This window comes from Equus asinus, chromosome 4, assembly GCF_041296235.1.
Source record: "Equus asinus isolate D_3611 breed Donkey chromosome 4, EquAss-T2T_v2, whole genome shotgun sequence".
Lineage (NCBI taxonomy): Eukaryota > Metazoa > Chordata > Mammalia > Perissodactyla > Equidae > Equus > Equus asinus.
Window position 1 is genome coordinate 136,974,974 of NC_091793.1, and position 21,989 is coordinate 136,996,962.

Consider the following 21,989-nt stretch of genomic DNA (forward strand, 5'->3'; position numbering starts at 1 on the left):
GTCTAAACAAAGCCCAGCCGAAGTCTTTAAAACTTAGTCCCAAGGGTCTCAAGCCCTATAAGAAGTAGAGGTGCCACCGTGTTCCTGGGGACAGGGTCAGAGTTACCCCTCGCTATGGCTGGTACGATGGGGCCAGGTTGTCTATGGTGAAGGGCACGGTGCAGGGTTTGTACAGCACTGCCTCAACCTCTCTCTACCTGTGCTAGCTTGGGTAGGTTACTTGACATCTCTGTGCCTCATAAAGTGGGGATAATAAACGTAGCTATGTTTTAGGGTTGTTGCAAGGATTAAATTAGATAACCTATGTAGAGCAATCAAAACAGCACCTGATGCATCGTAAGCATTAGATAAGCATTAGCTATTTGTTAGTATTATCATTGCAGTGATGTCTGATAATACATGAAAAGCACCTGTCTCTCTGATAGGCTGTACAAAGCAAGGTTTGGGCAAATGCTTCATTTCTTCCAATACTTATATCCCCAAGTGTGGCCCCGAGTGCAGAGCTTGCATGCATCCCTCAGCCCATGCCAAGATGCGTGGACCCTATGCCCTCGCTGCAAGCAGGTCCTCTTGCTTCCTGGCACTGAGTTGGCAGCCAGTCCCAGCCCTACATCAAGGTCAGAGAGGAAAGAGATGGAGAGCCAGCTGCTCCTTCTCTTCAGTCGGGGGGCCAGGAAGCAGCAACAGTTGGGACTTTGGCAGGAGGAGTGAAGTCCTCAGCCAAGGAGCGACCAACCAAGCATGAGACAGTCTTGCTCTCCTCCTGTCACAGACAACTGCCAACACACACCCTCACAACACCCCAACACACACACAACACTCTCAACACTACACAACTCCCCAATAAACTCATACACCATCCCGGACACACACACCACCACAACACCCTCTGGCAGTACACAATAGGTCAACACACACACAACACCCCAAATACTACACAGTGCATCAACACACACACACACAACACCCCTGACAAACACAACATTACAACATTACACAACACCCCGCAACACTACACCGCACCACAACACACACAACACCCCCAATACTACACAATACATCATCATATGCACAACACTCCAACACTGCATAAAACCACAACATCCCCCCAACACACCTACAACACCCCAACACTACACGACACCCCAACACATATAATACCCCAACACTACATAATACGCCAACACACGTTCAACACACACAGACACTGACAGAGCTGTCCTGTTCTCTCTGCTCTCCCTCTTGCCTTTTTCTCTGGGACAGACCCTGATAGGGAGGACTCTTAGCTCCAGCCTGTGATGGAGCACTGGGGTGGCAGGTGAAGGAAGGTGGCAGGACGCTAACAGACATTGGCGTTAGGGCAACCGTGTGTATCTGGGTTCCTCTGTGTCCTAGCTGTGGGACTTGGCAAGGGGGCTCATCTCTCTGAGCTTCAGTCTCCTCCTCCGCAAAACGAGAATGACGCCCAATTAGAAGAGTACTGCTGGGACTCAGCGACAACGACAAGAACACATTCAGCACAGGGGCCTGGTGTGCGGCCTTGCCTTGTGCATGGAAAAGGCCGTGGTTGTCATGGTTCAAGCCTGTCACCATCGCTGAGAACACAGCAGGCAAAGGGAAGGAAGGGGATGCTGAAGAGGCTCGAGGTGAAGCATCGGAGGAAGGAGACCTCTCCCCATGGAAAGAAGTCAGCACCCTTTGTGTTCTCGGTGAGGTTCCACAGCATCCCCGGACACTCACATCTGTCATGATCTCCACCTTGAGTCCTTAAAGGGGACAGCCATTGGCAAATGTATAGCATCATCTTATCAGTCTAAACCACTTATCTGACCAGAAGAATCCTTGGTTTATTGTCCCAACTGCCTGTCAGCAGGAGACAGTGTGGTTGTGTTTCACAGAGAGAGCACCAGCCCAAGGCGTGTTCTCACCTGTCACCAGCCCCCGACACCTGAGCCCTGGGCAGGACCCGGATTCGTTCCCTGCTGACCATCCCGTGTTGGGACATTCACCCGGGTGCTCGCTCTGGCTGTCCTGTCTTCCGCTCTGACAGTGGCCCTTGCCCTTTCATGAGTCCCAGACGCCTTCGAGAACTGGTAAAAGAACCAGCGCTTCCTTGCATCTTGTTCTGACCAGCTTCCAGGCCCCTTAAAATCCCTATTCCAGGAGATGGGGGACACCGGCACCTGCTGCCTGTCTTGGCTGTTCCCTGCAGAGTCGACTGGACTTTGGCTTCCCTGAGGATCAGAGAGTTCTTCCACCTGGCGGCCCGTGCAGAGCCAGCTTGTGAAAGCCAGCGGCCCAGTGTGCACCGTGCGGTCTGCTTAGAGCTCCGGGTTCTGGCCGTGGGCCCAGAGGGCCAGGCCAGGCGGACGCATGCATCCCCTCTCTTCTCCAGCAGCAGGAGCTTGTGCGTGTGTCCACACAATTTTCAGATTTGCTAAACTGTCCCACATTTCTGAAGGAAACTGAAAAAAACAAAGCATGGGTCAATTCCCCGATATTCTACAGCCAGAGAGGAGCAGGCAGTCCTGGCTGGGTGCTGGGGAGATGGGGAGCCCTCCCCTGTGCCACAGGCGAGGGGCGCTCAGCAGTAATAACCAGCGTGGCCCGGGCGCCCCCTCTGTGAGCCAGGGCGGTCATTTAGCTAAAGCCCCTCAACAGCCCATGTGGTGAGAACTATCATCCTCATTTTACAGATAAAGAAACAGGAACACTGAGGGGAAGCAACCTGCCAAGACCCCAGCGTGGAGGAGCTGGGATCTGTCCCAGCGAGTCTAACTCTGAGCCCAACCTGCTAACCTCCACACACACCACCTCTGCCCGCCTTTGCCTCATCGCTGTTATTATAGATGTGGCAAGGGGAAAACAGGAGAAAATAAACTTTCCCACAGCGCTCACCTCTGGCATCCTCTCCAATGACGTCACACTCTAGATTTGAATCTAGAGGAATGAAGTAACCGTGGACCAGGGTAGGCTCCCTCGCGCCCTCTGCTCTCTCCCGCCCGGGAATTTCAGATGCCCAGGAACAAAAGGCACGAGGGAGGGATGGCTGCTGAGCTCAACACCAGAGTGCTCCCTTCTCTATGGAACGAGGGCACCCAGGCTTTCCAGACTCCCGTGATTCCTCCACCCAGACCCGCTCCTTAGGGAAATGCCTTGTCACGGCTGCAGGCCAATCCCTTCACTACATCCACAATAGCCAGGATAACGGTAGCTGGATCAAGACTCTAAACACAAACCCTGGTGGCCACCAAAATGTCACCAGAACACTTTCATCTGAGTTATGAAAAGTGAGATACAGCTTTCCACTCAAGAACTAAAAAATAAGTTGCTTTGATCCTCAGCAATACTGTGTCCTAAGCCACTTGATCCCCGCAAAGGACCTCCTTACAAATTCCTGCCTCAAGTCCCTGCCATGAGCACTCTCTAGAGTCCAGGCTATGCACAGAAGCCCCACAGCTTAGCCCGCAGTCACATCTCTACCAGCAATGGCATGGGATTGAAAACAGGACTATATTTTTGACCAAAATCACATACTTTTAGACATCTGACAATGCTAGCAACAGCTTCTACATCCAAAATGCCAGAGGGCCAGAAATACTCCAGATTGATTTTATAACCATTCTGATCAGTTTTGGAGAACAGCATGGAAACACAAACAATCTTTGTCGCCAGGCTGGGGACTTGATGTCAAACTCCAGAAGCTACTGAGATGCACAACTCGATTTCTTCCCGCAGTATTGCCAAGCTCCCAACGCTCCTCTGTTGACTTGTTCTTGTGGAGGACCAAAGTGGGAGAACAGTTTTCGAAGATTCAGATGGAAGCCAGCCACTCGCCTTCTTCCACAGATGTGGAAGTGAGACCCAGAGATGGTAAAGCGCATCGCTTGCTACATCTCTTGGGAAGGTCCCTGTGTTTGGAGACAGAGACCCGGCTGGAGTGCTAGTTCTGCCTCTTCAGTGTCTCTTTGACCTTGGTGAAGTTACTTACAAGCCTCAATTTCTCGTCCGTAAAGGGGATCGTAAGCCCCATCTCACAGAACGGATGCAAGGATTACACAGGATACTGTAGCATGTGGAAGTGCTTTACAAAATGTAACAGGTTGTGCAAACACAGAGTGTTAAAAAGGCACGCCCCATCACACGATCTCGTTCCCTTCTCTATTGAGAAGATCAGAGAAGCAAGGGTGGCTGTTGGGAATGTTTGTGCTGGCTTTCTGCACGTTGGGTTCTCTTTTAATTAAGATCCTATCTTTTCTTTTCCTCAGGATGGGGGAGAGCCCGGCCCGGTCTTTACAGCCTCCAGACCTGCATATGTCACCGCTGTCAGCAGAGGACAAAACCCAAAAGGAGAAGGGGGAAAATACATCTTTTGTTTTTGAAGCTAACTAGCCCAAAATGCAGCTAGAAAAGTTCCATAAAGGTTTGGCTTTCACCAGCAAAGAGTGGAAACAAAGCTGGCCCCTCCCCTGACCTTGCCCTCTGACCCCGGGCCTGGAAGATCTGTGCTCTCTCAGCCTTCAGGGCTTTCCTCAGGAGCTGTTTGCCTGGGGGGCGGGGGGGGGGGGGGGGGGGGGGGGGGGGCGTGGTTAGCACCAGCCCCTGCATCCCGGCAGCTGGGGGAGTTTACTGACGAATAGTCAGGAGCGGTGTTTTGTGGCTGCTGCATGTTCTCGTGAAAGGTGGGTTACGGGGAGGAACGTGTTAGAGAAATGAGCCTCCTACCACTACCTTTGGAAATTCAGGGCTCAGAGTGTAAATATTTAACAGGGGGAACCCCCTTTCCTTCTCTTTTCTCCCCACCAATCCCTACCCTCACCCTGTACATTCAGCTCATTTCTTCCTGTCTAACAAGGGCCCCTGCGTCTCCTCTGAGCTCTGTTCACTTCGGGTCAGTGTCCACAGATTCCCAGAAAACATCCGTAAATCCCTTCGGCCGCTATAACACAACTGAGGGTAATTCTGTCTTTGCTGTTGAACTTGCCTCTGGCCACAGTCCTGGTTCCATCCTTCCTTCAGATGCAGCCCCTGCAGTCGGATGAGGAAGCCCCAGGCCCTCAGGATGAACTCAAGAACAAAGAAAAGGGGAAGAAGGCTGAGGTGATTTCCATTCATGAGAGGTGGGGGAGTATCCCTTCTTTCTCATAGTCTGACCCAACATAGCTGGAATATTCTCTCAGCAGGAATATCCCAACTGGCAGCAGGTGGAGGCAGAAAGAGCAGAGGGAGCTGGGAAGTCGAGGACTCCGTTTTGAGGCCCATCCTTGAGTGAAGTTTTCTCATCAGAAAAATGGAAGCGAGGAGATTTCCCTTCTGTACCTCACAGGCAGTTGAGGAGGACAGAAGGCGACCGCGATTCTGGAGGCCCTCGGCGGACAGTCGCTGAGTGCCTGGGCTGCGTCGCCCCCTTGCTAAGTCTCAGGCGGCGGCAGAGGTTGTTGCCCACAGCACAGCACGGCGATAATGAAATGATGATGATGCAGATTCTGAGATGGGTGGGCAGCAGGGACCCCATGAGCCCCTCCCCTGGATTATCTCATTTAACTCCCACATGGCCCTGTGGATTAGCTACTTTTCTCAGTCCCCCTTGACATGGTGAGGAAACAGGCCCAGCAAGGCTGAGTAACTGGCTCAAGGCCACATGACAAGGCAGTGGTGGAGCTGGGCCCTGAACTTGGGTTTCCTGTGTGACCTTGGGCAAGCAATTTCAGATCTCTAAGCCTTCATTTCCTCATCTGGAGAAAACAAACAGGCTGCACAGGATGATCTACAAGACCCCTCAGGCCTAAGAGTACTGGACTGCCCGTCTTGACAATTCTGCCCGAGACCGAGACCGCATTACCAGGCTGAGTCCATGTTCCAGTCCGGGAGACCCTTAACAAGTGTCTGTGGGGTGGATGAACTGGCGGCTCGGTTGGTCCAGCCGCACACACGCCCTGCATGGCCCTCCCTGGCTGCCTCTTCCAGGGCAGCATCTCCTGTGGGTCACAGCAGAGACCTGGCCTATGGCGTCTGTGCCCAGTGACAGGAAAGCTCCATGGTGGAGAGGCCGCAGGCTATAGAGCAGGCCAGATGGATGTACCTTTTCCCAAACAGAAGAAGTACTCTCCCTGGCCCCCGCCGCCCTGCTCTGGGAGCAAACCCAAAAGAGCCACCACAGCCTGCTGACAGGCGCTGGGGTGGCAGCCTGCCAGCCAGGCCCGCATCCCTCAGTGGGCTCGTTCTCCTCGCATCTTTCTCTCCCGGGTCCCACAGAAGGGCAGCGGGCCCAGAGCAGACTGTGGCAGCTGCCCGCAGTGCAGCCTCTCCACACGGCCGTTTCAAAGGCTCGACTCCGTGGGAGGTGCTGGGGACGCTCCAAACCCAGAATGGCTTCGGAGCCTCCAGAGAGACTTCCTGTCTCACCTTCACCCCCGCAGCCTGCTCTTCCCAAAACATGAGATGCACACATTCCGGAAGCTCCTGCTGGCATGTGAGCAGTCGTAAACATACCGGCGGGAGAGTCGCGCTGCAGTTAGAGGAAGGCAGCTTGGCCATCTGCTGACTCCCTTGGCACAACCTTTGGTGGAAGCCTCCACAACTCCGCCTCGGTTTCCCCCAGGGTAAAGTGAAGCCCAGTCCACCTTGTGGCCAGCTTGACTGTAGGAGCATCTCGCAGACTTGGATACGTATAACCAGGTACGACACGACCAGGGTCACGCAGACACGAATCTTTCCTTCCAGCTTTAGCCAGACATAATTGACACACAACGCTGTGCAAGCTTAAGGTGTACAACAAGTTGATTGATATGTTTATAAGTTACTAGAGGATTACCACCATAGTATCAGCTACCACCCACATCCTACCACATAGTTACCATTTCTTTTTTGTGGTGAGAACATTTAGGATCTTAGCAACATTCAAGTATATGATACAGTATTATTAGCTATAATCACCATGCTGTACGTCAGATTCCCAAACTTGTTCATCTTGTAACTGGAAGTTTGTACCCGTTGACCAACATCTCTCCCTTTCCACGACGCCCAAACGCTGATGACCACGGCTCTTCTCTCTGTTTCCGAGTTTGTTTTGCACATCCCACATATAAGTGTGATCACACAGTGTTTGTCTTTCTCTGTCTGACTTATTTCACTTAGCATAATGCCCTCAGGGTCCATCCTAGTTATTGCAAATGCCAGGATTTCCTTCCAGACCTGAATTTTTATAAGATAAAATTTTTTCCATTTAGCAACTCTTGTCTGATGCTGATCTCATGACCACTGAGCACCTGGCCTGAGTCCCTGAGATTCGGAATCGAGGAGGCCGTAGTTAGCCTTTTCCCAGGTCTGATCCAACGTAGAGGAATTGATTTTTTTGTTTTAACCTCAACAGAAGAACCTGTTCCCTTCAACAACTGGTAAAAGGACTGTGTGTGAAAAATGCTGACCCCTAAGGGCCCCCGAAACCCAGTTAGACAGTGTCAGGGAAACGCCGAGCCTTCACTGACAACCTGGGTGAGCAGTCAGTTGGTCGGCCACAGGTAGAGTCAGGGCTCCTTATTACTTCCCTCTTCCTTCTACGAGAAGCAGAATCTTTTCTCTAAAGACAAAGAAAAAAACAGAGGGCCTAGAATGTTTCTTCAGGTTCCTCCCAATCACAGCTTCTTGCTTCTAGGCAATCCTGTTTCCTCCATCGGCAGATGGCAGGGAAAGTGTACTGTCGGCAGGGTGCACGCATCTGAAGGCCCTGCTTGTTCGTTGGAGCATCTCTGTGGCATGGGGACAGCTGGGGCGGATACGCAGGGATAAGCAAGTGAGTCAGGCGACTGTCTCTGCCTCAGTTTCCTCCACCTGTGAAAAGGGGGTTGTGCCTCCTAAGCTCTTTGGGGTGATACAGAAGCACGTGGCATAGCAGGGCGAGCATTTGGGCAATAAAGATGAAACCATACTGGAGGACTGGGGGATATTTCAAAGCTGTTTTCCTCTGACGAATGAGGGAGAGAAAATTATGGTTTGTGCCCAAATTTGCCTGATCAACAACTGACCTTTATATGGATTTGGTAAAATGTTGAGTTGCTTTCCTTTACCAGATGGCATCCCTGGGGCCAAAGGGGCTTCACAGACTAAACTCTGCCACCACGAGGCCAACCCCTGCCCCCCATCTCTATGCAGTTACGCTTCCCCTCCACCGTGACTGTGTGGTCTTCAGATAGAGCAGCTGGCTTTGAAATGGCTTCAAGCTGGGTTTCCAGGCCCAGTGACTGTTCTGTGCAAACCCCTTCATCTCTTCTCAAGTGGTCTCCTTGGAGGAGACAGTCAGGTTTGGCCCGGGGAGGCTGGTCAGGGCGAGAGCCACAGCTCTGGGGTTGTGGCAAGAACAAAGCCGAAGGATTCACGTGGGGCAGGAACCTGTGACCTCTGGCGCGGCTGGGCTGTAATCAGCAGGCCACTTTTGCAGCCATTCCCCGGGGTTAAGACTTACAAGTCTGAAGACACCCTTAACCACCACTTAAGCTGTTAGATAAGGCCACTTGCCGCCCAGATCAGGGACTACAGCTCTTTACATTTTTTTTCTTTTTTACAAATTTTGGCATCTCTCCATAAATGTGTTTTCAGGATTTTTTTCTTTTACAATCTAAAAAAATTTTGGCTTGTATACATTAAAAACCCAAGACCAATGTCCAGCACGTGAGCAGATGTGCAATAAATACTTATTTTAAAAATAAACTCATTCATTCATTCAACAGATATTTATTGCACACCTACTATGTACAGGCATTATTCTGAGCTTTGGGGGACACTATTGTGAATAACACAGACAAAATTCCTGATGTCGGAGAGCAGGAAACAAATAAAAATATAATGTGAGGTTGGAATATGTGCTATGAAGATAAATTAGACAAGGTAACTAGAGCGAAATGGTGACCAGTATCTTAGAGTCACGAGGGAAACCCGGAAACCTGAGTGAAGATCTGAGAGCTGTGAGGGAGGAAGCTGGGAAGGAGCATTCGGGGCCAAGGGGTGAGGCCGGAATGGGCTTGGCATAGCTGAGGAACAGCAAGGAGGCCAGTGGCTGGAGCAAAGGGAGGGAGTGAAGATAAGAGGAGATGACCTTGGAGACGCTGCCAGAGGTCAGAACAGGCTAGGTCTTGAAGGCCCTTGTGAGGCTGTGGGGTTTTATACTGACCATGGCAGGATTTTGAGCAGGGATGTGGCAGACAGCAGCACTGTGGAGGCTAAGCTGCAGGGGAGCAAGAATGGAGGATGGGAGACCCTGGTGGAGTCTGGGCACAGAACGGTACTGGTGCCGTGGACGATGAGAGCGCTTATGCGTGGGACGTGCTCTTTACGGAGAGCCAGCAGCGTTTGCCAATAGGTTGGAATGGATGAATTAAAACTACTTAAAAAAAAAATCCCTCAACAAATAAGTCAATCAGGTCTCTTTGAGCTGAGAGAAATTTCTGCAGGGGCTTTCATTTATATATTCTTTTTTCTTAATTTTACCCAGCTCTTCAGTCTTGGGCTATTAGATTTACCATGACGATAAGTGGAGGTTAGCTCTATTCCCAAATCAAACTCTCCTTGACCGTGTTTCTCAGACACCAGGCCCAGGGGGTTAGGACCACAAGAATTTGTTCTTTAGAAATTCTGTTACTGATTTGCCTATTCTGTATGCTACCTCGAGATAAGTAGGCCTGGAAATACTAACCTGTCTAGAAAAACATATTGTGAAAGTTGAAGACAACAATGAAAAGTATCAATGGGAATTGTGGGGCAAAGGCTGTGTGATTTTTCTAGCAATAAAAACTACGGGAAAACACTTGTTTTTAAAAAGAAAACATTTTAAAGTCTAGACACATGAAGGGAAAAATCCATAACGTTTCAGAATCTAGCAAAATAAGCCAAAATAAAACAAAACCAAAAACTCCTTGTAACTTGATTACTGATGTCACTGTGAATTATCCTCTTTGTCATTTCCACCCACAGCGTAATGACAGACAAATTACGTGCCTGAGGTCACACTCCAGGCTGAGGCCTAGACCCTTTTCCCTTTTTTCCTGAATTAGACTCTACTGAGGCAAGACAGATCTAAAGGAAACTTGATGAGGATAAAAATAATATGGGAGCACAACTATGCTATTTGCTGGTTTTATTACACATGCTTCATCTTGCACTTTATACAAAGTGTGCTTGGATGGGAATATCAGGGATTATAAAAAGGTCAGACTTTCCCTGCCTAGAATCATCGAATGACAGCTATACAAGAACACTGAGATTATCTGGTCCAGATTTAAGGTATCTGACAACTGGAATGTCAGGCCAGGAGGCAACTGGAACCCTGGGCTAGTGCACACTGGCTCAGTAGCTGCCCTGATCTCGTCCAGCTCCCTCATTTCCAGGAGAAGAGCTTGACGCCCAGGGAGGTGTGAAGACCTGACCAGGATCACATGACTAGCTAATGGGTGAGCTTGCCTGAAAACCAGTGCTTTTTCTACCACAATATTCTATCCCTTATTTAATGTTAGACATCAAATACCAAATAATGAATTATCATGGTCTCGAAATAACTTTGGCTCATGTCCTAAAATCCCAGGAGTAGGACTGACTTCAGGTGCAGCTCGAGAAAAGGACTGGTTTCTCTCTCCTTGTCTCTTGGGTCAGCTTCTGCGGGATTGGCTTTTTTCTCAGATGGTCCCTTGCCTCATGGTGACAAGGTAACTGCCAAAACTTCTAGACCTAACATCACCCCCTCAGGTTAAGTCCAGGAAAAAAGTTTCTCTCTCTCTGTCTCTTTCACACGCGTGCGTGTGTGTGCGCGCGTGTGTGTGTGTGTGTGGCCTAGGGAATAGAAGAACCGATTGGCTGAGGGTTAGGTCCCTCCCTACCCCCATCTCCACACCTGGGTTGAAAGTGAAGGAGGGGTGTTCCCCCACAGGCAGCCTACCCAGAAGAGGGGTGAGTGGATGCTGGACACACGGGAGGAGGGACTGCAGGGAGATCCTTTAGGACAGACCTTGGCCGTGGGCCGGAAAGAGCAGGAGGACCCCATCCAAGACAGCTTCCTTTATAATGTGGGCCTATGGCATTTGCAAACCCTAAATCCAATGGAAAAACAAAGAACACAGGAGTTCAAAAAAAGCAGGAGCAGTGATCGGCTCAGGGGTATGGGTAAGATTTATGGACTTGCTGGATTTTGAATCAAATTTTGAAAAAAAGGGAAGCAGATGAACGGATAGAAGAGAGAAGTATTTCAAGCGGGCTGGAACAATCGTGTGTGTGAAGGTGGAGAGCCTTCACCCACTCGCTCACTGCTTCTTTCCTTCACTCCGTCGATGAACATCGATTGAACGCCTGCTTGTGCTGCACACAGCAGCAGGTGCTGTGCTGGGACGGTGAACAGGACACAGTCCCAGTCTCTCCCTCAAAGAGCCGGAAGCCAAGCGTGTCCACAGCAGAGTCTGGGCAAGTGTCACAACAGAGGAAAGCCCCGAGTGCTGTGGGGACACCTCACCCAGACCCGGGGAAGGAGAACGTGAAAGTGAGCTGAGCCACGGTGAGCCCAGCAAAGTGCAGGAGCGGGTGGTTCCGGCTGAGGGAAGAACACAGGCAAAGCCCCAAGAGGGCCAGAAGAGCAGGGCAAGTTGGTGGGAGGTCTTGAAGCCAGATGGGAGAATTTAGACTCGATGAGACAGGATATGGAAAGCCACCACAGGCCCTACGCAGGGTCAGACATCCCGAAAATAGTGTAGAAGCAAAATTGCTACACCAGGTAAGAGTAGGACAGAATTTGGGACACTATCTTGACAACTAGGAGGTGGGATTTCTGACCTCAGGATATCAAGTCCAAGTGGAAGGAAGTTGAGTTTAGAAAGACAGCCCAGTGATGCAGACAAGTAGTGCTCGTGGGTAGAAGAAAGTGGAGGGTGAGTGAAGTGAGGATGAGAGCCGAGGGGAGCCTGGGAAGGAAGCGCCATGGAGAGCAAAGGCAGAAGGTTGTTTTAGCAGGAGAGCTGGTAACAGAAGCCACACTGCTCGGGCAAAAACTCCAGGAAGCTGGATAATGCCAAGTGTTGGCAGGGGTCTGGAGACATGGGGACCCTTGTACATGCTGATGGGAGGGTGGGCTTTTGCACCAATTCTGGGGAGCAATCTGGCACATTGGCGAAATCAAGTATAGGTAGACCTAACAACTCAGCTATTCCACTCCTGGGCATAAATCTCAAACACGTTTCTAACCTACAACAATGCTGAGTGCAGTGTTATTCATGGCAGGGGAAAACTGGAAGCAATGGAGGGTCCACACCCGGAAAGAGAAAAACACGCACCATGGAATATTATGCAACAGTTAAAAACTTGGTGCTAAGCAAAAGACAAAATAAGCTATGTAGCAGTTCCATTTTTATAAATAAAAAGTAGATGCTGAGAAAATGCAACATTGTAGCTTCCCCACCCCCTCCCTGCCAGCACTCCTGATCCCCTTTTCTGGATTATTTTCCCTATAGCACTTAGCGCCTTCTAACACATTGACAATGTTCTTATTTTTATGCTTATAGATTGCTGTCTTTCACCCCCTGTTAGTATATACATCCCACGAGTGCAGGATCCCCGATGGTTTTGTTCACTAATGTGTCCCAAATGCCTGAGCTATAGGAGACAGGCAGCAAATATTGTTGAATGAATCAATGAACAGGACAACGATACACGTTTTGCAAGAACTCATACAAACCAAAAGATGAGAATAGTGCTTTTAAGCACAAGAGCTCGGCCAGGAGGGGTGTGAGGGACGAGATGGAGGCCTGAGGGACCACGCTGCGCAGAATGTCCTAGACTGAGACACAGGTCGGTGTCCTCTTAGTTCCATTCTCTCCCACCTCCCAGTGGCTGGCCTGGACCTGTGGGCAGCCATGCCCGACTTTTCCAAGACATCAGATCTGGAAAACATAAGCCTGATGACACTGAGTCCTTGTCCTGGGAGACCAGAAGTCTGAAGGATTCCAGGTGAATGGCTCTCCCCAAACCCATTTTAGGAAAGGTGTTAGCTGGACAAGTCTGCCCTGGGGTCCACGCAGGCCCCTTAGAGCTTTGGCCAATTTGGGAGTTTGGAATTCCCAACTGGTTCACATGTATGAGCAGGTTTAAAACTAAACAAAGAGTGAATTCATGCTAGAAGGTTCCTAACAAGTCATCAGTTTCCTCACCAGTAGCACGAGAATATCTGGAGAGTTTTGGAAAACACAAATTCTCAAGCCTAATCTCCATGAAGATTTGGATTCAAAAGATATTAGGGGGCCCAGGAATGCTTTTGTTTTGTTTTAACTCCCCAGGGGATTGTGGCCCAGTCAGGACCAGGGCCCCAGCACTGGGCAGTGGAATCCCAGACCACGCCCGCAGCCAACCTGGCTCTCCCCAGGGAGGCAGGAAGTCTGCTCTCTCCCATCCCCCACTAGGAACGCTGGAGGGGGCTTCAGGAGGGAAGCAGTCGCAACTCTGGGTGGAGGTGGGCAGAGAATGGGCCAAAACACCCCCTCAGCCCTTCTCTAGTATCAGCATTCCAGGCCCACCCACCTGGGCCCTTGGTCACCAGGAGACCTCACGCGTGCACGCAGGCCCTAACCTGCCCCGAGCCCAGATCCGGTGCTTCCCAAGCTGCTCTCTCAGCCTGCTTTGAACAAAGGCGATTGTTCTCCCAGGAGTTCACCGCAGGGAGATGTCTGTCCATCCTTTCCCTTCTCCCATTCCTCCAGTCTCTGCTCCCGCCTCTAATCCCTGGGAGGGAAGGTATTCTAAACTCGACCGCTCTTGGCTGCTTTTTCCTCTCCGACTTGAAAGCCGCACACTCTCGTGTGTGGGTATTTGCGCAGTCCCTCCTCCCAAGCAGGCACCCTCCCGCAGCCACAGGCGCATTTTCCACGCCCGAGGCTGAGGTGCGGGGAGACGAGCGATTTTTAAAAACACGCATTTGGAGTTGCCAACCTTCCTGTGGGAATCCTCCTATTATTTAAAGGCTGGATTGTGCCATTCCCTGCCCCCACCTGATGAAGCAGTAAATTGTAACAGGAGAATCTGGCTAAACAAGTTTCCGATTCAAACGTTATCTTGTGGACAAAGAACTCTTTGAATATGGTTTCTGTGTCTGGCTTCTTGTGATGGAGTGGAAAGTTACATTTTCACTGTTGCTAGAATTCTCCTCCCTTCTGCAGCGTCCGGCCGCCGCTTTCGGAGAAGGAAGGCTTGGGCCGGATGGGGGACCGGGGAGGCCACGCGGCCAGGCCATTTCCTGCTAATTAACACGTGGATATTGATAATATTTCTCTCCTGGAAGCTGCCTCTGAGAAGGAGGTCCGGTCCCCACGTCATCAATAGGCAGAGGGCCCCTTTCTCCAAGAACCCACAGTCCAAACACGCTTGGGAGGGTGATTGATAGAAAGCTCCCATTTTAAAAGGATTCCAAATCTAAACAGAATGTGTCTGGTTACTGACAAAATTAAATTACCCTCCGCTGAAGGAACTTCCCCTTCCAGTGAAAACAAAGTTATAGTTACAGATAAAATAGAAACTTGGGCATAAATTCTTAAGAGGTTTCTAACAGCAAGCGAGAGTGATTGTTAAATTTATGGGCTTAATTTTATTTCATGTTTGTCCCACTTTGATAGACTTCATAAATGAGAAGGTACAAAAAACCTTTTTGTGTGTAGTATTCGAAGGGTCAAAAGTCCAATCGACTCTTCGGTTGAAAAAGCACCTGGAGGCCCAGGTTTTCCTGAGCTCTCTCTTCTTCTCTGCTCTTGGAAATATCTCTTTTTCTCCCTAGAAACACGATAACCAGGCCGCCCTGGAGAGAAGGACAAGGTGGAAACTTGTCTTGTGCCGTGGCCACTCTTTCCAGGGGAAAGACTGCATTTAACACCCTGCCTTCATGGACAGTTCTCATCAGACTTTCTCCTCGCTCTCCTTGCTCCCAGAAACGAGGCCAATATTGCGAAACAGGAAGCAGCTTGTAAGGATTTTGTTTTTCAGATCGGCCAACAAGAGAGCGTTCCAGTCCATTGTTTTATTTATTTGATGGGTCTTTGCTGAGTCTCTGCTTTGGCCGCCACTACTCTAGGCTCTGAGAGGAGTCCAGGAGTCTTCAAGGGAACTCCTGTCTGTAAGGTACATTCTCATTCACAGATGCTTTCACCCTCTCAGACGGATGCCAGGCGAGAGGGAAAATGGCCTCTGGATCTAAAACACTTGGAGACTGTGGAGGGAGGTCAGATTGCAGAGAGGAAACCTCCGGAGAATGGCACAAGGCCTCCCTTAATCCAGACATGTCAAAAGTACGGCCTCCCAGAGAAGAGAGAGCGGACGACCGGGCCCCCAGGTGCTCTCAACCAAGAGTCTAGAATTTCCAATTCTGTGGGTTTGGTTTGTTAAGTGTTTCAGCTGGAAAGATGTCTTCCTCCGAGACGCAAACCTCAACAATAAGGCCCCTCTCTTTTCGTTTGAATCCAGTTTCAAATCTCCTCCCTAACAGAGAAACTTTATCTCCTACATCCTCTGCACTCTTCTCGCTTACATCCATGGATACGGGCTGGCGAGCCCAGCTGGACCCTGCCACAGCCCTGTTCTAAAGAGAGAGATGTCATCGGCATGGTTTATATTTGGGGGAAATTTGCTTTTATTTTGCTTTTGATTAATGTGCTAAGATGTTATATTAGGGAAGGCACCCCTCCCTCCTTTCCATCTGTGGGCCTCACCAAGCGGGGTGGGTTCTCAGGAGAGCAGCTGAGGCCAGCGTGAACATAAGCATTCCCAAGGCTTGGCAGGGCTGCGTGGTGCTGAGGCGATGGCTCTTCCATCACGCTGTCATCGCATTGCAGAAAACATCCTGAGCAGTCGAGCTGCAGCACTGCTGGCAGCAGAGAGTTGACCACGGAGGGAAGGACCAGCCAGTCCGTCCTGTCCTTCACAGACTCCCTGTAATGTCTGTGTTAGGTGGTGGGTTCTTCACTGGCCCTGAGACCAGTGACCCCTCACTGGGCTGGAGCAGGTACTCAGGCGCCATGCTGAGTAGGTTAGAGAGGACTTTGCTGTGTCCTGAGTTGCCGTCATTACCACTCATTGCCACTGTTACCAAACCAGCCAGCCCTTGATATGCTCCAAGACAGTCCACCTAGGCTCCCTTTCAACCAGATCACCATTCCTTAAACTCTTCCTGTGTAGAAATTGTGGATTCCCAACTGTTGGTATGGCAGTGGTTTTAAAATTCAATTCAGAACAAATTTAATGAGCATCTATTATCTCCATTCATTTCACATTTATTGATCTCTTATATGCCCACCAATGGGAGACAACAGTGAATGAACCTGGCCTTCCAAGTTCATTGAAGGAATATCCAGGATAGTACTAGTCACTTATTGTCCAATCTTCCTGAAAAATTCCCGGACGCCCTCTCCCAGTTTATTTGGCTCCTCATCTCCCCTAAAATCCCCCTCAAAAGAGAAATAGCCGTAACAGTTGGCTAGAGTATTAGAAATGGAGAGTATAAAAGAATGTGTTTAAAGTCAGACATGGGTCCGAGTTGCAGTTTACTACTTCCTCATCATGAGACGCTAGCCCACAGAACATCTCTGAACTCAGTTTCCTCATTTGTAAAATGGTGATAATAAACCCTTCTTTAAGGGAGAGCTGTGAAGATGAACGAGCCAACAAGTGCACATGGCCAGTCTGGGTCAGACACACAGCGGTGGGCCCTGTGGAGGGGTAGCTGCCATCGTGGTGGTGGTTACACACTCTTATGACTACGGCTATGACTGCGTCGGAGACAAGTGTGTGCTTTGCGAGGGAGCATAGCCTTCAGAGACAAGCAGTGATGTGTGGACAACTTGGGAGAGCAGCCCTTCGAGGCAGTAGCCTATCTCAAGTCTCAAGTGGGTACATCACATTGTACAATTTGGATTTTTCACTGGAAGTGACGTCTTCCAAAGACAAAAGCAAATGTCCTCTCGTTCTGGAGGAAAAGTCTAAATTGAGTTTTTTGGGTTTTTTTTTTTACTTACTTGTGATCTTCAGTTGCTTCTTCCACCTGTAGGGCCAGTCTTCTTCAGAACAATTGAGCTGTCTCAGCCAAATCCATCAAGAAGCTCAAAAGAAAGATACTGTGTTGGAGTCCTGCTCTGAGTCACTGGGGGGATGGGGGGAGGCACCACAAACACTTCTTTTTCCTTATTTTTCTTTTAAAGGGTTGGTAGATCATGATCAAAAAAATCGTCACCATCTAAAAATGCTTTATAAGTGAACGAGCATTGTTTGGCTTTTTGTTTTTCCTCTCTTTAGCCTGAGGAAGTCAGAGGGGGCCACCGTGGAGAGCTATAACTTGATGTCTCCCTTCTTCATCACCTTGGACAAGCAGAGAAAGTAAATACTTTTGTGAATCCACCCAGGACAGTCCCTTCAGGCCAGATCAGTAGTTGACAGCTGAGTTTACGGTAGTCAGCAAGCAAAAATATAGAAAAACTTAATACGTCAATTTGGGTTTTATTGTACTGAAAGGATTTTCACTTTTAAAGATAATCTCTAGTTTTGGCTTATAAGGCCCAAGAAGATAAACTAGATAGACACCCCCCGTGCATTAAAAAAATTTCCTCCAATTAACGCAATAACCATAAAGTGGCTTTCATGATATCCATTTTCAGATTTTGGTATTGAGCCCAATTCAAAATTTGAGAACAGTTTTCCTATTTTTATGGCCAATACATTGAGTGCATATATTTCTCACTGTTTAAATCAGAGGGAAAGTTTCATCTAGGATTATTTATTTTCACTCTTTCATTTTAATTCATGTGCCTCTGGAGAATGTATCTTTTGTATGATTCTATTTCCAAAAACCAAAGGAAAACAGAAGATGAGATGTGATTGGTTAGTTCCTTTAGAAGGTTGTTTGGAGTGGCCTCTCCTGAGAACTTTTTTTTTGTAAGTCATATTTCAAGTCTTTGATCTTGACAGCTCTGAAATACTACCTTAAAATTACATCATAACTATAAATTGACTTTTGTTGGCTAGTGGAATGACTTTTCAAAAAGCTTCCACTAAATATACAAATATTATAGTGAAAGGATGTCAGAGTATTCCAAATGATTAGTGATGGTATTAAAATTGCCAGTATTGCTATATATTGTACCCCTAAGAAATTCAGAATATTTATGGGAAGGCCTTCATCAAAGTAGTCTGGCTGGTTTTTTTTTTTTTCCTTTTTAAAGTAATTGGTAATTTCTTCTTTTAGACTCTTTCACATGCTTTGCTATAACTAAAAGCCATTTAAACTATTGATTTTTTCCAGTGAGGAAAAATAGCTTATATTCCTACAAGTCAGTAGACCAATTGAACCAAATAATATCTAATATCATCTTAAACATTTGTTAATTCAATAAATATTTATGGTAGATTCATAATATATGATACAAATTCAACTCTGTGCACATGGCACAAAGAAAAAAGAAAAAGAACACTTTCAATAGTGTGTACCTTCCACCCCCCCACTCACTCAAGGACAGACCCCAGAGTCAGCGAGGTGAGGGGCATGGATCTGCTGTCCACTCTGCTCGTTTTACTTTTCTTGTACCTCTCAAGGGTGAGGCTGAATGTAAGGCTAGAGTTTGAAAGATAAGATAAGAGTTTGGGGTATATCAGGGCCTCCAAATAAAAGCCAGCTGATTCATCTGGTTCCCAACCAAAAACAGACAAAACAAAAAAGTCTGATCCATTATCAGAGACAAATCTGGCTGTGTTGGACCTAGTGAGAGCTGTCCCTATATTGTAATTCATAAGCCATTGAAGAGATTTTTCAAGGATAATCTTGACTCCAAGGTTTATTTGCCCTACCCCTTGTGGTAGATGCTTAATACAATGCAGTCAAGTAAGATGCACCTGCTGTATACAAAGCTTTGTGCTGAAATTATAGGGGGAAATTCCTGGATCACCTAGTGGGCATTTCAGGGGCATGACAACAAGATTATTCATACATGCATACGTATACATACACACATATAACTTGAGAATGAGTCACATTTTTGTCGAGTGGGCCAATCTTGACAAGTCTTTTTCTAAGCTAATAGTTTGTTTAACTAATCTTTACTTTCCTTATTAGGAACTGTGAGCACATCAAATGATATAAATTTAAAAGATGAGATAAGACATATTTGTTTTTACATTTCTGTTTTTAGAATTAACTATTGATGGCGTTGGCAATTTTGTTGTTGGTGGTGGTGATGGTGGTTTTTTAGAACAAGCTAGTGATTTAAAAACAGAAGTGTAGACACAGAGAATTTATTTATGTGCTGGTCATGAGCTCCATTAGCCAATGGAAGGCTTTCATGGGTAACATGTATGATATGTATACATTGTATACTCATGTGCCATAACATCAGCCATTAGCTGATACACACACGCTGGATTCAGTGAATCACCCCTGTCCCCAGTCTTAGTTGCATCAAATCTGAAATGCATCATGCTAAGAATTTCCCCCTAATTTTTTTAAAAAAGAGTATTTTCAAGAAAAACTAATCCACCTGTTTCTAATTCAGTTACAGCTTATTCCCTTAAGACGTGACCCTGCCTGAGCTGGCTCTATCCAAAAAATCTTTTTACTCTACTATTTTGAGGCTTCTTTGCAAACAGGTGGTCCTTCAAACAGCTGGGGGCCTCCCCGGCCCTCAACTCATGTTTGATTCAAGCTCAGAATGAGCCTTGTCTAATCAACTGGACTCCCCAAGAGGCTGGAAAACGTACCACCCCATGATCAGGAGGAGAGAGCTGTGAAGTAAGCACTGAATTTTCTCACAACTCAAACCTAATCCTTCCCTCTCTTCTTATAGGATCAAATGAAAATTGCAAAGGTTACATGCAATACCTCACTCAAGCTGACCTTTTCAGTTCAAGAGAAACAAAAGTGATCAGATAGGGAATGTGACTTTTGGACAGAGGGCCATCCCATCTGGGGACAGCATCATTGTAGGGATTATGTCAACAGAACTTGGTAGCTTTATTTTAGAACAAGAAATGATGGCAGGAAAAGCAATAGACGTCCTCATTAAAGCTCATTTACTGGAGAGGCTCAAAATCCTCCTTTCCTCTTTGGTATCACCCAAGTTACTCATGCCAATTTGTGAAGCTGTACATCATTATTGTAATTGTCTGCAGCCCTTGGGTGAGTTTTAATGATCTCACTGGGCTGGATACAAGCAGGGTTCCGGACACTACAGTTAAGAGTTTTCACAGAGATATGTGGTGGCCACCAACTCCGGGGGGACTACAGGAACACGGTCATTGACAAGCTTTGGGACAAGATTTGGGTCTGTGTGGTTTTTCCCTTCTCTCCTAACATAGCAGCTGATTGTCTGGTGACGTAACAAAGATAAACTGGAACTAGGCTCTGGCAAGGGTTTTGATTTGCTCAACAAAACCCTGCCCATTTCCCTGCTTTCCACACAGCTCTCTCTTCTGCAGGTTCCTCCCTGCTAAAAACCTTCCCTTTGCTCCAACCCTCCCCACAACTTCCCTAGAGGAAAAAGCCCTAAACAGAAGCTCCCACTGCGCAGAGTGTTAATTATCAGGCGAGGGAGTGTCAGTGGGTCAGCTTCAGAGAAAGAAAGATCCAGGCAGAGAGAAAGGGAGATCGGCCTGTGCTGGAATCCGCTGCACACACGCCCCTTCATACCTCTTCCCCTGCTGAACCTCAGGCCTGTGTCTCTAACCCGCTCCAGAGCACCCAGCTGGAGAGTAGACGAACCGCTGGTCTGGCTGTCAATCCCACCCACAGCCCTGGGTGTGTCCCGCCTGAACTCTAGCAAAGCCGCTTGATGAATGGAAACTTTAAACATTCTTTGGATGCTCCTGGTATTTGAATCACCGTCTAAACGGGTGTGACATTAAAAAGTTTGGAAACTTTTTAAGAGAAAGGGCAAAAGGGGAGGGAAAAGAGGGGAACTGTCCAAAAAGTAGGTGGTCCTGCGTTAGCTCAGAGCAGACCCGCACAGCAAGCCATGCGCTGGGCTCTGGAGAGCAGACGTGGTGTCAGCTGCCTTTGGACAGCCTCATCCGAGACCATGCCTGCTAATATTGCTGCCACGCTTCTCTTTGGACTTTTCTTGTCAAATCCTTCAACATCGCTCTAGATTCGTGTGGTTCTAATCTCTGTGGCTACATGGAGAAAAATGAAGTCCGGCTGAAGCAGAAGGAAAATTATTTTCTTGTAGTTTTGCTTTTAAGCGAGTATTGGAAAACAAGGAAGTTGAGGAGGTCAGCTGGGCTCCCTGGAGAATCTCTTGGCTTATAAGGGAGGTGTAGGTAAGGGTGGCCCACCAGGAAGGTCTCCAAAGCAAAGGGCAAGATCTTGAGTGCCCACTGGAGTGGCCAGGGAAACTGACATGGAGGAAGTCAGCCCAAATGGACTTTAGTAATAAACTCCTCAGATTCACTGTCGCACACAAGGGCGGGGGATTGATGTGACACGGCAATGGATGTGGAAAATGGTGAGGGCCGAGGGGGAAAGTGAAGGAACCACAGTTATGTGGATACCAGGAGACGATGAAAGAGCAAGTGTAGACGGGCTGGTTGATGCTGAGATTCAGAAAAACAAAATCTTTCTTTAAACAAATGAACACCATATTCCTGCCACGGAGATGAGAAAAGCGGTGATGAACCAGCCCAGAATAACGTCCAAGGGCGCCAATCTTTTTGGAGACACGGCCGTCTGTGAGGCCTCCAATTTCCTCACATCCCCCCTGCTGCTCCTTGCAGCACACGGTGACGCTGACTTAGGAAGCCTAAGTGAACCGAGACGAATTTAGTTTTGAGGATTTCTCAACAGGCTTCAGATAACTGGAGACACTTTAAGCTGTTGTGAAACTGAAGCTGGAAGTCACTGCCATCCCACAAATCTAGAGCTGGAGGGGCAGACTGATGGCCTCAGGGGAAAAAAGGTAATAACACAAACCCCCTTTTCAGGTAAGGGCAAATAACAATGAAAA

The 21,989-nt window shown here is 48.2% G+C and overlaps 1 long non-coding RNA gene across 1 annotated transcript in view; it reads right to left on the bottom strand.

Moving 5' to 3' along the window:
• Positions 1–1,048: 1,048 nt before the first annotated feature.
• Positions 1,049–21,989, bottom strand: part of LOC139045142 (uncharacterized) — a 31,338-nt gene continuing 10,397 nt past the window's right edge. The window contains exon 3 of the long non-coding RNA XR_011502984.1: positions 1,049–2,465. This is a non-coding gene — a long non-coding RNA (uncharacterized lncRNA). The remainder of the gene's footprint in view (positions 2,466–21,989) is intronic.